The 14847-nt window shown below is 33.8% G+C and overlaps 1 long non-coding RNA gene across 1 annotated transcript; it reads left to right on the plus strand.

Annotated features, from left to right (window-relative positions):
- The first annotated feature begins 5007 nt into the window (after positions 1 to 5007).
- LOC146736531 (uncharacterized) lies at positions 5008 to 5715 on the plus strand. Its single transcript, XR_014930939.1, has 2 exons — positions 5008 to 5091; positions 5553 to 5715. It is a non-coding gene; the product is annotated as an uncharacterized LOC146736531 (long non-coding RNA).
- Positions 5716 to 14847: the final 9132 nt, after the last annotated feature.

Consider the following 14847-nt stretch of genomic DNA (forward strand, 5'->3'; position numbering starts at 1 on the left):
TAAAATATTATTACATTTTTAATAATTTCACTGATATTATCATTCTTAGTGACTAGATAATGTTTCGATTGATTGGTCGATTGAAAATAATTCATATACCATATGTGTCTTGACTTTACTTAGATTTTGCACAATAAAGTCAATATCTGAACAAAATAAAAATTAAATTACATTTTTAACAGGGCAAACAAGAACAGTATGGATCTGTACAATTTTGAAAGTGTCTACGTGATTAAGTATACATATGTTCCCGTATATTGTTATAATTTATAGTTTTCTGTAAATGGTCCGTGTCGTATTTATCGTCTATTCTTTAAATGGTCATATGTACATCGGAAGAAATTTTTTGGCATGGTCATCTCAATTGCTGACATGACACTCGGGCACCTGTTTGATTACGGGGCGATTAAAGAAATTAAGAAAATGGCTGCCACTGGGAATATCCACGGTATAGTGATGCAATACCCACCAAAACAAACAGTTTTTCGTAACAGTTATCACTCTGGAAATAAAACATATTTTATGGCATTACGAATTTGGTTTGAGTTACTTATGAATAACTTGATTACATTGGTCATTTTGCTCACGGACTCAGGTATAATGGCATTTTCGCATACTGTATTATATTCAGGACACCTCCTTTTGATTTTTGTTGATAAAATCTTGGAAGACTGAACCTCGCCTTCACTGAAGTTCATTGACTCGAATCGCCTAACCAAGTGGTATTGTTGTAAACACTCAATGGCACTTTGCGTTCTGTTGGAATATTCTTATAACTTCTTTTTTCAGTATTCTATTGGATAATATTTCTAAAATGTACAAAATCCGAAGCCCTTGGGGTGCTAACAGGGATCAATGAAAGATCTATTGTAGATTAATTACACAATGAAGAAATGCAACTTTATTATTGTACAGGGTTTTACAATAGAGATCCCTAATTTGACATACAATCATTGCATTGAACAGATTGGTTACTGTTAGTGTGTATTGTTTGCACATTACAGTTCAGAATGCCTTATTCACAGTGTGCTATCGAAAGTAAATTCACGTACTTACTATTAAACCAATCAGTAATAATGGCCAATTTTGAACGAACTAAGCTTAGAAATAGAAAGAATGGTTATTGATATGTCTCTAAACGCGTTATATTTATTTTTACGTTTTAATTTATAAAATATATTGTTGAAATTGACAATCTGTAGATTTTATAGTAGGGAATTTTGTTTAGGGTGTCGATTCTTGTTTGTAAGCGTTCGAAGCCCTACAATTCTATTTTTGAATTTTTCATATTTGGACATGGTTGACTGTCTACTGCAACAAAAATAATTAAAAATAATTTGAAAATATCAAAATACTATGCTATACGTAATTGTTTTGTCTTAAAATGGGTAGTGTCCACGTTTTAGATATTCATCTGGTGAGATAGTTTCAAACCTGCATAGCTTCTGGAAATTTAGAAATTAGGAATTTTTGCACTATGTTTGCACTATGTAGGGAGAACATTCAGATTTGTTATTATAATGTTTTGTTCTTTATCAATGATGAAAGAAGTGTCAAGTAATTTACAATCAATGTACCATTCATTAATTTCCATTATTTATTTACAACATTTTATTGCATTTGTTATGATAATTTGAGCGAGTTTACTTAGTATGTTATATTTATAGTAAAGCTCCGAAATTTTATCAGTGTAAAGACAAGACTTTATGCTCATAAAACCTACATAAAACCTGCATCTATACTATAATTTTGTTTCAGATCTCAAGTTGAGAATGCAAGCAAACTGCCAAGTGTTTTACTCTTACGGTACATTACTAAATGACGGCGATTATAAAACTGGGTTTGATGATGATTCTTACAGTTATTCATATTCTAATTATGGCATTTACCATTCTGAGAACATGCAATCAACCTACAATCCATGTTCTGATGACTGCAGTAAGTTTGCTGTACTTTATAGTAATAATAAGAAGTATGCGTTCCGTAATTGGCAATATTTAAACGAGAAAAATTAATGCACAGCGACACACGTACTTCAAGCTATAACTATATAATGAATTAATATGAGTAATGATTTCTTGCTTGTGCAATACCAGATTGAACTGATTATCATAAAGTAATACTAAAATGTGTACATGCAGTCTTTACTTACAATAATTGCTGTAAAATCTGACTATTTCTGTTTTATTAACTTTTTAAGATAAATTTTATCCGTATGGATCAGTGTTTAATGATAATGCAAACCCTCCCAATGACGACCAAAGCTCCGGGGAAATTAACGTTAATCATGCGTTCCCGTTTTGCGGTATCAGTTATAGCTCATTATGGGTAAGAAAATCTGTTCATTAGATTCTAATGTTTACTGAATTGTTATGGTTATATTGTTAATTCCATATAGATTTTGAACAACAAAAGAAATGTATAATACAAAGACAGAATCATTTGCATTTTATTAGTAGTGTCGGTATATGGATTGTTTTAACATTACCTGTAACTAAACAACTACCATGTTTGTTGTAGGTAAACACAAACGGAGTGATTTCATTTCTGAACAATATTCGGGAATTTACTCCATTGCGATTTCCCCTTGGCAATTATTGGACCATGATTGCACCTTTTTGGGCAGATGTTAACACATGGAATGGTGGGAACGTGTATTGGAGGGAAACCACAGATCCCAAAATCATTGCACGTGCCATCAAAGACATCAACACGTACACATGTGATTTGTTAGATGTTGTATGGGTGTTCATAGCTACTTGGGACAACACGGCTCCCTTTGGTTTTTCAGACGCTATCAGGGAACTGGTGAGGAAATGTATAGTTATATGTTAAACTGAATGTTCACAATAATTGCATGCAGAATACAGATGTGCCCACAATAATATTATGCACAATACCGATGGCTGCATATATAGATAGAAACCATCCAAACGCAAGTCATAATCATGTGAACAACTTGTCAATATATGCAAATGGCGTAATATAATATAGCATGAACGAATATTACATACAACTGTTATTACTTAGCACCTACGATAATAATTAGAGTTTTCTATGAGACAGAGGAATACATTTCAAGCAGTGCTGATATCGGATGGCCAGAAATCATTTGCAATATATAATTATTGTGACATTGAATGGACAACAGGAGGAGAAAGTGATGGTATCCTAGGCATCGGCGGGATACCTGCTCAATTGAGTGTTCTGGCGACTAAACTTTCACACATTCCAATACGCAACAATTGAGTTGAGAGTGTTTTCAATTCATATTGCCTATTGACACTATTTTAATTGTTTAAATTTAATCTAGGTAGGATTTAACGCAGGAGATGGTGTGACGTTCTTTACAGTACCATCATCGTTTCAGGCAGAAGTGATTGACATCGAAGAGACTACGAATGTTGGTGTTCCTGGTCGATATGTATTCCAAGTTAACGATGTAAATATTATTGAGTTATGCTTGTGTGAAGGTAGGCCCATAAGTTCCTGTATATGTAATGGAATGTTTAAGTTACGGAGTGGGTATTGCTGCATGTGTTATCAACATATATATTTAAATAAAAATGTGGAGATGAACAGAGAAAACAACCCGTGTGTACAGAGAACAGCTCATCCCACCCAATACATGTGTGTGTGATCAAGGGGCACTTGTTCCACCACCACTCGCCTGCTTAGCTCTGTCAGTGGAGTGAACGGTCTAAGATTTGACATATTTAGGTAAAGGGTGTTCAAGTGCCGGGTCTCACCACTAGAAAGAAACGTTTTGTTTTTATTAATTGACGAGGAAGTCGCACTTGTTTATACCCGTTTTGATATTCATTGTGTTGTTCATATAGGTGATTGTCCGTCGTTATTTTCCAACAATTCAATTTTAGACTTCTTCTCGAAAACTACCAGTCCAATTATTTTAATATTTGATACCTTGGGTGGACCACTGTTAGATTTTTCCTTTTGTGACAATATCTACAATTCTCTATTGGCGAATATTTTTTAGTCTTTGGTGAGAAGGAGAACAAATACCAATCAGTCGTGAAAGAACTTACCAATGACTTACTACTAAGGGGTGGCTCAATGTCTAACTACCAGCCCATTGTTTTCATGTTGCGTTCAATGCTCCTCATTGTGCTTTTCTTTGTTCTGAACAGTCCGCGTTTACCAGTTTCTTTGTTCTGAGCAAAGCCTGTTTACTAGGAAAGAACTATTTTTAATCACATTTACTCGTAAGCACACTGTTTTTAAGAACTAGTTGTATCCAAGGGGATAGTACAAGTTTTTCTTCATTTGTTGATATAAAAGTTACACACGTGTTCGCTGTGACACACAGATGACGCCCCAAAACACAACAAACTAAATTCGTTAAATTCGTACTCCTATGTAGCCACTGCCGTTAAAAAACTATTTTGGGGTCTCGATCAGGCTAGACTCATTGACGCTGTCTGTTTTAGATATTCATCGTCCATTAATTAATGACAATAGCATATTAGTCAAACTCACAGCTATTCATTGGTTAATGTTATATTTCCAGAACCCAACTGCGTGGTTGTAGGTTGTAGTCGTTATGAAATTCACACAAACGAAATAAAATGGGCCGAAGCTAAGACCAAATGTGAGATGGGTGGAGGAAGACTGGCAACACTCAATACCCACAATATTTACACGACAGTCAGACAATACATGTTAAAAAATGCTCTTGACGAAGAAGTTAAAAAAGGTTTCTGGATTGGACTCAATGATCGAAACAGCGAAGGTAGTTTTGTTTGGTCAGATGGTTCAACGTTGGAGCAAGGAGACTTCACTATGTGGGCTGCTGATCAACCAAACAATAACCATCAAAAAGATCCAATCAATGGCCAGGACTGTGTGCAATTATGGCAAGTATTTAAATTATAAGGTACAATAGATAATAGAGTAAAGTAATGTATGAGTTAATGTATAGTTATAGTTATGCGCATTGTATTGCCCGTTTCTCACATGTACTTTCTACTATGATATCTCGTTCACTCAGGGCAGAGAGATCATTGAAGTGGGATGATGAATACTGCGGGGATAATCTTGATGGAGGTATACGAAAAAAGGGATACATCTGTGGTAAGCATTATAACTATATTATAATTCTTGTACAGACACAATGGAATTATTACTATCAAATTGTGGAGATTGAGAGCAATTATTTGAATTATTCTCACCTCAGCTACAACGAACAATATATCGTCGTATTAGACGTAGGCTAAAACTAATTTATTCTTATTATAATTTAATTGGCATCGAATCACATCGGGCTATACAACATTGACCAACTATCATGTGCCTACTAATAATTGTATTCTTATACTAGAAATGTGTGCTTGTTATCAGATCTATGTACTGATAAGTGAGACTGCCGAAATTCAAAGAACATCGTGAATATTAGATATTATCCATGATAAGTGTGCCTTGTAACATTCAGGTGTAGCATAGCTCTAGACTGCAGTTCTCGTCATACCATTGTTTTGATAAGTTGGGACTATGAACATTATTCAGTCATATGTGTCTTCGCTTTATTATTTTAGAAATTCCTTGTTTACGAAGAGCACCATAGGATAATGAGCCACTACCTGGATTACACAACATATCATAAAACATTTTTAAACATAACAATTCAAACCGATGTGAATATTTTGATATGTCAGTCAATAAATGTTATTAGATAATAAAGTAGATGTAACTAGCAAACGAGTTCTTTAATTGCATGGTACTTATAACCATTGGCATCTGCAATAGACTGCTGTAAATGCAATGATCCCCACAAATGCATGTGCGTCAACATTCCATGTGCTGCCGAGTCGCCTTTACACGTCATTTCTGTCCTGTCCATATGTCTGTCTGTTTTTCTGCGAGCTGAACTTTTTTCAGACATTTCTTAAACGGATTTTATCCAGGAGATTGAACAAGTTTTGCCAAGTTGGATATATCACTGCTTTGAGATGATACAGAGGATTTAAATTTAACAAGAAAATGGAGGAGCAAATTTACTGAAATAGAAACATGTTGCGTGTACTACGCAAAAACTGTACTGCGTAAAAATAGCATACTGAATAAACGAAGATGATTTGATGATTCGATCGATTCGGATCAACACAATCTGGCAAGTTGAGTGTCTGATAAAAACAGCCATTTGTTGTGACTGCATATCGCCCGTTCGTATAATATAATATAAGTGGTATACATTGTAGGCCATACGTGGAACAGATTCGTTTGTTCGGTTGTTTTTTGTTTGTTTTTTAGGAGGGTGAGCAAAAAATGTCATGGATAAATGCATTAAGTTCATTATCTATTTCTTGAAGATTAGGTCAAATTGAAACTGCGCATTGTGGGTTTAAATGTATTTTTCCTATTAAATATAGATGTGTAACCGGACTTTGCTGACCGAAGACCCAACACGACATTAGTTGCAAGAATAACGACCGTGTGTAATTAATTTAGGTAATGATTTGTCGATATTGAAAATTAAATTTGGAAATGACCATATTGTCTCTCAAACATAAACCCCTGATGCCCTGATTGGAATACATCCCCTGTGCATTGACAGGCACATATATAACCTATTGGCTGATATTTTAGTGATATTGTATGTCCAGTATGAAAAATATGTAATGACGAAACGTCATTTATTGCATCGAAATATTAAGTAACATACCATCATATTCGCAAATGTGGTTGCTGTCACAGGAAGCTTCACACAACAATAATGTTTTAACTAGGTGAACACTCAATATGTGTGATAATATGGTAAACAAAAAACACTTAATTTTGGAACAGTACACGATCAAAATATTAATAAAATATATTTGTATTATCATAATATATAGCTAAGAATATAGGTAACATCTAACAGAACAACATAATATAAAATATGTTCAATGCGGTACTTATTTTTATTTAGTTTAATTGTAGTTGCTAGTTCTTTTAGGTGTATTTAAAGACTAAGCTTACCAACTACATCTCTCGAGACACAATCAAGGATACTCGCGTCATTAATATGCCGTGTTCTGTATTAGAATTCACATCGTGCCCATTAAGCAAATTATAATACGTTAAGGGTGTTCCGTCTGGCTACATGTACATTCCCTTCTCCTCTTCACTATTACCACCAAACCACAGCATACCTAAATGATGAGTTATCTACCAATAATATTAACAATATATGTTCTATGCATTAGAAAACAGTGTTGTACATGTGACGTACTACACACAGTCTGAACGTCTTTGATACTAAAAAGCACATGAAGCAGTGAATTACAAAATTGATGTTATATGCTTATATTAAAAAGTTTTTTTTTCAGCCGATTAATATTTTGTTTCAAATTCATTACGTTTTTTTCATTTTATTAGACTATGAGCATATGTTGAATGGTACTGTAATGTTAAAAATTTCAATTTGTCAGTGAAAAATTAAATATACAATATTAAAATACGTAGCTTCTTTTTGGATTCAATGTGGGTGAACTTAAATGTATCTAATGATTGTTGAATATTATGATACATACATAGGAATATTTTAGAGATGACTTAATATGAAACAGAAATAATGTGATATTATAAGTGGAACAAATCTAGAATTTGAACACTAATTTTAATATTCGAAGCGATGGAACTCCGGTTTTCATTTTTAAATGAAAACATTATGTCTAGCCGGTGAACTTAATGTAGTCAGCGCTATTTGTAATATGTAGCTATATTGTAATTTTATTAAAGAACAGCGGTTCAATCTGGTAGATCTTACCAATAAGTTTTCAAGCCAAACAATATAATTTAGTTACATGGCTGGAAAAATCCACTGCATGTCAACGACTTATTACACTCGACAGTGGGCCGGGCCAGTAAATTTCGTCTTTTAAAAACTCATATACTTCGTCTTCGCACTAGCGTGTGGATCGGATATTGTTTTTTCAGCAGCTGGTTTGTTGCATTGTTTATAGATATGCTTCGTTATTCCTGATTATTTGTTGTTCTTGTAAACATATATTAAAAACAGTATATTATTGTACCACTACGTGATGGTTGTTCTAATATACTCATTATGTACATCGCAAAATGAAGGCGATATTCCTGATGTCATTGAGTGAATTGTAGCATTGATCTGCTAGCTAATGTCACACTTGTATATAATGTTATATAGACAATGTATCATGACTGTTGAGTTCGCACATCACTACCATTACAATTCTAAATGTGTAATATCAAACTATAGGTCTTATCAATGATGTGGATGTTTTGTTTATTTTGATGTATCGTACCTAGTAATTGATACAAAACTGATTATGGTTTCAGAAATATGTAGGAGAGAACGAAAATATTTAGTTATGTGTGCTGACATAACTGTTCATGTTAATGGTTATCATATTTAACATATCATCTGTTATGATAAATATAACACAGAACGAAAAGACTTGCACATACTTGCAGCAAAAGCCACAATATCACAATGGATGGATACTGTGTATAACAGTTAAAACGACAATGGTAAGACGTATTTAACTTAGTTTACATCACCCAAAGAGTGCTCCCACTTGAAGCTCCAAAACATGTGCAAAGTTCTATATGTCGAATATCATTAGGTCATGCTGATGGTTCCATAACACTAATTAACCTATCAGCGTCATTCAGATGTTAGCAATAAAGATTTTTTAATAATTTTTTTATATGAAACACAATGTTTATCTCAATAATGTTAGCTGTTGGGCTCGCTGTTGAAGCTATATTTATTAACAAGTACCGATGATCTGTGGATCTTGGCAACTACTGATTACTATTGACAATTACAACCTGAAACATTGACAATAGAAGACCTGACAAATATGTGTTTTGTTTACATCCAGTTTGTAGGAGTTTGAACTATTGAAATGCGTTGTCTGGCAATAATACAATTGCATGCATGTGGTTTCAAGAAAATACACCCACTATATTCTATATTTTAATAGAATGACAGTGTTCAATCTGCCACACCTTTCTAAATTCCTATTTAATCTTTTGAATTTCACAGTTGAGTAGATGAAGAAAGTTAACAGTATTTATCATCATATGCCTTCATGCAATAATAGTATTGCCTCATATTTTGCAACTATGCCTTTAACGTGCACTAACAATCAAAGAGTTAGTCAGAGCCGTAGGCTGCTTCAATGTGATTTTGACTACCTCAATAGCAAAAAAAGAAGGAATAATTTTGAGCCTTTTGCAGAAATTATGTACTCTAAATTGTACTCTAAGTACTCTACACACATTATGTTAATTATGATAATTGGTCAAAATAGAAAACACAATTTTGATGATATGTACATTTAATGCACAATACTTGTTATATGCCATTTTGTCTGCTTCGACAAAACCTTGATTTAATATTTTACCTGATTTGTTTCAATAATTAATTGATCTAGTAGGTGGCAATATAACATAAATTCACATAGCTATTTCTCTACCTGTCAAGTTTTCAATATGACAACCATTTTTGTTAAAATTCTGAACAGAATACTAACAATAATTATTTATCTATCATTTTGTTTCTCTGTTTTATAATATTATTTAAATGACATGGATGTAAACTGAAAATTAAGTGAAAAGGGAAAATATAAATTATATTAATTCACTTGATAATTTTATATTAAAAAGGCCACAAGTGGCGGTACTCGACTGTCGGTACCGAATGTCGGAAATCAGTAGTCGGTACTCACTGATATTTTCTAAATGTGATCTCACCTTATGGATGACCTACATGTAGTTCACAGCACAACCCAATCAACACTGAAATTCGTTTTACAGGTAATCTCCGGGAAATGATGAAATGTACGTTTCACAGTAACAATAATGATAATTTCATTATATTTCACTGTAAACTGTATTTCATTTTTTTTGTAAAACTAGCTAAAATATAAGATAATAATCAATTGTGTAACAATATTTGAATATCGAACTTGTGTGCTTGATTTTAATATATCATGTAGTACATTTAGTAAATATAGTAAATTTCAACTTGCATGTTTTCATAATATCTATGGGTTTATAAAGTATGATATCGGTATTTTTATAGGATTATCCAGATTACCTTAATCCTTTGGACCACATATCAACATATGGTATATTTCTCTTTAACTGTATTTGCTATATCGGTAAATCGGTAAATAATAAATGAATGACATTTACAATAATCATAACAAATCTTCCCCAATTTAACAACAAACTATAAACACGTAAGATATATCATTGATAAGTTGATAATCATAAAGGAATCTCTTTTTCAAAATGCTAATCGCCATCATTGGCAGATGCAGCAATCATACTTCACTGAATTTTGACGTACGTATGGTTCATATTTATTTAAATCAACACTTTCGATTTGACGACTCATTGTCAAACTGGTTACATATTTAATTTGCAAAAAATCGTCAGGTGAATGTCAAAGTGATATTAAACATAAATTTGAGTATACGACTCTGTCACACCACCCATGTACAGTGTGTATTTGTACTTGTGAAGGATTAGTTGTTTTAATCTATTTCTTTGAAGGATTAGTTGCTTTTTAAAGCATATGGCATTTAGTATAATTTCATGACGATTCTAATGTCAGCATAGGTATAACGTTGCCTAAAGATCTCCATTGTGATTCATGGCCTATCATTTATATTTGATTGTCCTTGTAATGATAACAAAGTGTAAACTGTTTGATTTCAAACTTGCCACAACAACAATTTGGTATACCAATCGAATCAATGTTTTTTGCATCATACAGAAATTAATATTCCACATGATTTGAAATAGGTGGAGTCTTATATGAATAATTAAACAATTCTTGGAAATGATGTGAAATCCACATAAAGAAATCGAAACTGTGGATTCGCGCAAGACATTGAAAGCCAATCCGTCGATATACAGCTTCATGAGAGGTAAGTGTTCGTTTCCATACGTGTACGTTTTACTTCTTACTGCTACTTACTTTTTTATGTTGTACTTCCCCGCAAAGTGTTTTCTTTGCCAAACAGACAGTTGTTGTTTTCGTCTGCGTTTTTTAGTCCCCAACGTTAATATGCCGACTTGTCACTTCTGAACCACATCCTTAGTTCTAGTTTACTTACTTATTTGGGCCCTTTGCCCCAGTCGGAGCATAGGCCATCGATGATCATCTTCCACTGTACTTGTCTCTGGGCCTTCCTTTTCAGATCGTGCCAGCTGTTACTGATGTTCCTCATCTCTGCCTCAGTGTCCCTTCTCCAGCTGTTCTTATGCCTTCCCCTCTTTAGTTTGCCCTGTGGGTTCCAGGTTAGGGCCTGCTGTGTGATGCTCGTTGGTGGCTTTCTGGGAGTGTGTCCTATCCAGGATCATTTTCTTTTGAGGATCTGTCTTTCCACTGGTTCTTGTCCTGCTCTTTCCCACAGCTCCAGGTTGTCTGACCACTTGATCTTAAAGCTCCTCCTCAGACAAGTGTTAATGAAGGTTTGTATCCTGTGCTGTGTTGCATTAGAGTTGAAGATGCAGAGTTTCGTAGTTGTACGTATTACCCTGGAGGCCCATACATTCCTCAGCATGACGAAAGCTGCCCTTGTTTTTCCTATCATGGCTGTAACATCCTTGTCGGTCTCCCACACTTTCCAGGTATACAAAGGTATACCCCTCCAAATGTAACTGGTGTACTGTTTGTAGTGTAGTTCGGACTTTTTTCTACTGATCTTGAGTCCTGTCCTGACTGACGTTGTGTCCAGATGAGCTGTTTTATCCTGCATCTGTTTGTAGTTGTGAGAGAGAAGTGCCAGGTCATCTGCAAAGTCTAGATCCTCTAGCTGTGTCCAGAGTGTCCACTGGATCCCATTGTTCTACCCTTTCGTAGTTGTCTTCATAACAGGAGTCAACAATCAGAAGGAAAAGAAACGGTGACAGTGGTATACCAAATGATTGTGTAAAAAATGCAGTAAACCAGCCAAAGATAAGTCAACAGTGCTCATCATTTATTATACGTTGCGTGTCACCACAATGGCAGTGTAATACTGACACTATACTGTGATCTCGTCAGTATATATATCCTTTACTATGGGAGCCATGCGTTACATTATCAGAATATTATTCGTTATTTACTGTTTTAAAATAATGTTACAATTCCATTCACCTTACTCATTTATGATGCTATATTTGCAGTTAAAACACACAGTTGGCTTTTGTCAACTATAGATTGCTTGTCAACATTTCTTTTTACATAATCTTTGTGTACTGCCGTAAAAAATGGCCTCGTGTGCGCATATTATTTTACTTTTAGTAAGTTTTAATAATTCATTTATGTTGAATAACTTACATATTAATAACACCACGAACAATACTTGAAACCTATGTGTCTTCCGTTGTAGGCATTAGTGAGTAGTTTTCCTGATGTTCACGCCGATACAGGTTAGTCTAATTTGCATTTACACACACGTTTACTCAACAATGGTATTTAGAACATGTTTAGCATTCATAATATTCCCCACAACACTGGCATAACTGAACTCTTCTTGTGTCATTGATATATTCATTTCATCATAATATAAGCTTTTTCAGGAAAACGCCTAGTTGCATATTTTCATTATGTTTTTTTATCATGAAACAACATCAAGATTAATATTTCCAAACTGCTATCATTTATAGGTGGTCTGACACGAAACGAGTTTGACTATATGTTGGATTACGTGCTGAACAATGATAAAATATTCATGGTAAGTGTAACAGTAATCATTCGTTTCAATCACCCTACCTGATCAATATCACTGACTCTCATACCACAAACTTACTACAAAATCTTGTCGTTTGTTTTCAATACCATCGTACGCCAAACGTCTACAACAAATTGAAACTTGATTTCATTTTGATTTCACGTTTCCTCTTGATGTAAAAGCCTCTTTGGTTGATGCCGCCGTTAGCAGCTCTCTCAGTACAGATGTTATAGACATGATCAATGACGCCAATATCACGTAGGCAGGGGCATCCTATGCTTATGTAGACATGGAGAATATTTGAAATGCCGCAATCCTGGGAACAGAAGATATTTTAACAAAATCTTTCAGCGAATGTACAATGTAGATTGCATTTCGTTTATATATCTATGCATATCCTACTTTCTAATTACCGACGGCATGCTAGAATGTTTTGTTAAATGGCATGTTACCAAGTGGGACTGTTGACATCTCGTGGAATTGTGACTGCTACATTAACATCACGTTCTTCTCGAGGCTAAATATTGCTTCCATAGTTCCAGTATAATAATGTGTATCATTTTTTTAATATGAAATATTATGGTCAATTAACTCACATGCGTTTAGTACCAGTATTTTTGCTTATCATTAGCATGTTGTATTTCACCACAATACCATTATATTTATTTACTTCTACATTGTGACGTAATAGATGCCATACCAAAAATGCATATTACGAAGTTTTTACGTCACATACTGTTGAATTGCTTTTCATTGTACACGCTGCTTGAAGGTTGTCCAAAGTTTTCGGTTTTATATACGGTCTGATAAGTACGGATTGTGGTAAAAATAGTTTATGCATTTCAGAAAGCTTGTGTGTGTATTTTCTGAATTATTCTTCAGTCCCTTGAAAACAATCTGTTGAAATTTAGAAGAAATAAAATTATAGCTAATTGGAGCAAATATAACGAACGAGCAAAATCATCACATTTTGTAGACAAGGTGTCAACAACAAAACTAGCATACGATGCACGCCCAATGACTTATTTGTATTCAGTGATATTTCAATACTAGTTCCACTTTCAATAATGGTTGATCGAGGAAAATCTTCGACCACATGTCGCAGCTGATTTGACAACAATGCGGCCTCTGTGTCAGTCACACCCTTAAACTAATCTGTTTTACAAATTCCGTGTTTCCAAAATATACAAACACATATATAACACAAATATTACCCTTATATTAGATTATTATTTTTAGATTAGAAATTTCTAAAACAACATTAGGTCAAATTAGGTCGCAGATCAAACAATTAAATCCATTTTCGAAATTTTTGGCTGGAAAATCTTCACAAATTGACGAGATATTCGAAAATATATCCTTTCATAAATATGCTGTGGGTCATTTTTGAGCCAGAAAGAAAGTTTTTTACCGCACATTTCATACATAATTTCTATACTCTCCATTCAGTCAAACAATTTGATTTTAATTTCTTGGAGTTCTATTTTCTACTATAGATTCGAGTGCAATAAAAATATTATATGTTAATGAAAAAAAATTAACATTTTGAAAAATTAAACATCATCAGAACGTTTTCCAATTATACTTGAAAAAATCACTAATGCTGCAGACGAATCATAGGAAGAAAGATATTCAAATAAGATTCAGCTAAGCTAGATTGAACTTTTTAACACATTAAAAAAAGTCCTTTTTTTCAAAAGGCAAATTTGAGAGACCTATCCTATATTTCCATAAACATACATAGCATAAGTTTAGATGACATTGAGGGCGCCTTGTCAAATTGAGGGCCGCCATGATTCTGTTGGATTCTGTTTCATGTTTTTGCTTTCTTTTAATCAATTTTTCACTTAATAATTATGGTAAACACTACGCTTTGTTGTTTAAGAGTTTTTCGAAAGGTTTGATGTGTTTTTTTTTTTTGATGTTTGACCACTTTAGTGGTAATCACTTGTGTATCCTGACACCAACCGAAAAAATATGCACAGTGTTAGTTAGTGACCTCTCTTTGTAGTACACAAAGTACTGGTAATTCATGGTATAAAAGTCTTTTCCCCTTGATAATTTCCAGTCTGGTGTAGTCACTCAGCTATTCGGATGTAAGTCATCATATATTTTAGACATTGCTTAGGTCGCTGTC

Source organism: Saccoglossus kowalevskii, chromosome 11 (genome assembly GCF_978046115.1).
Source record: "Saccoglossus kowalevskii chromosome 11, keSacKowa6.1, whole genome shotgun sequence".
Taxonomy (NCBI): domain Eukaryota; kingdom Metazoa; phylum Hemichordata; class Enteropneusta; family Harrimaniidae; genus Saccoglossus; species Saccoglossus kowalevskii.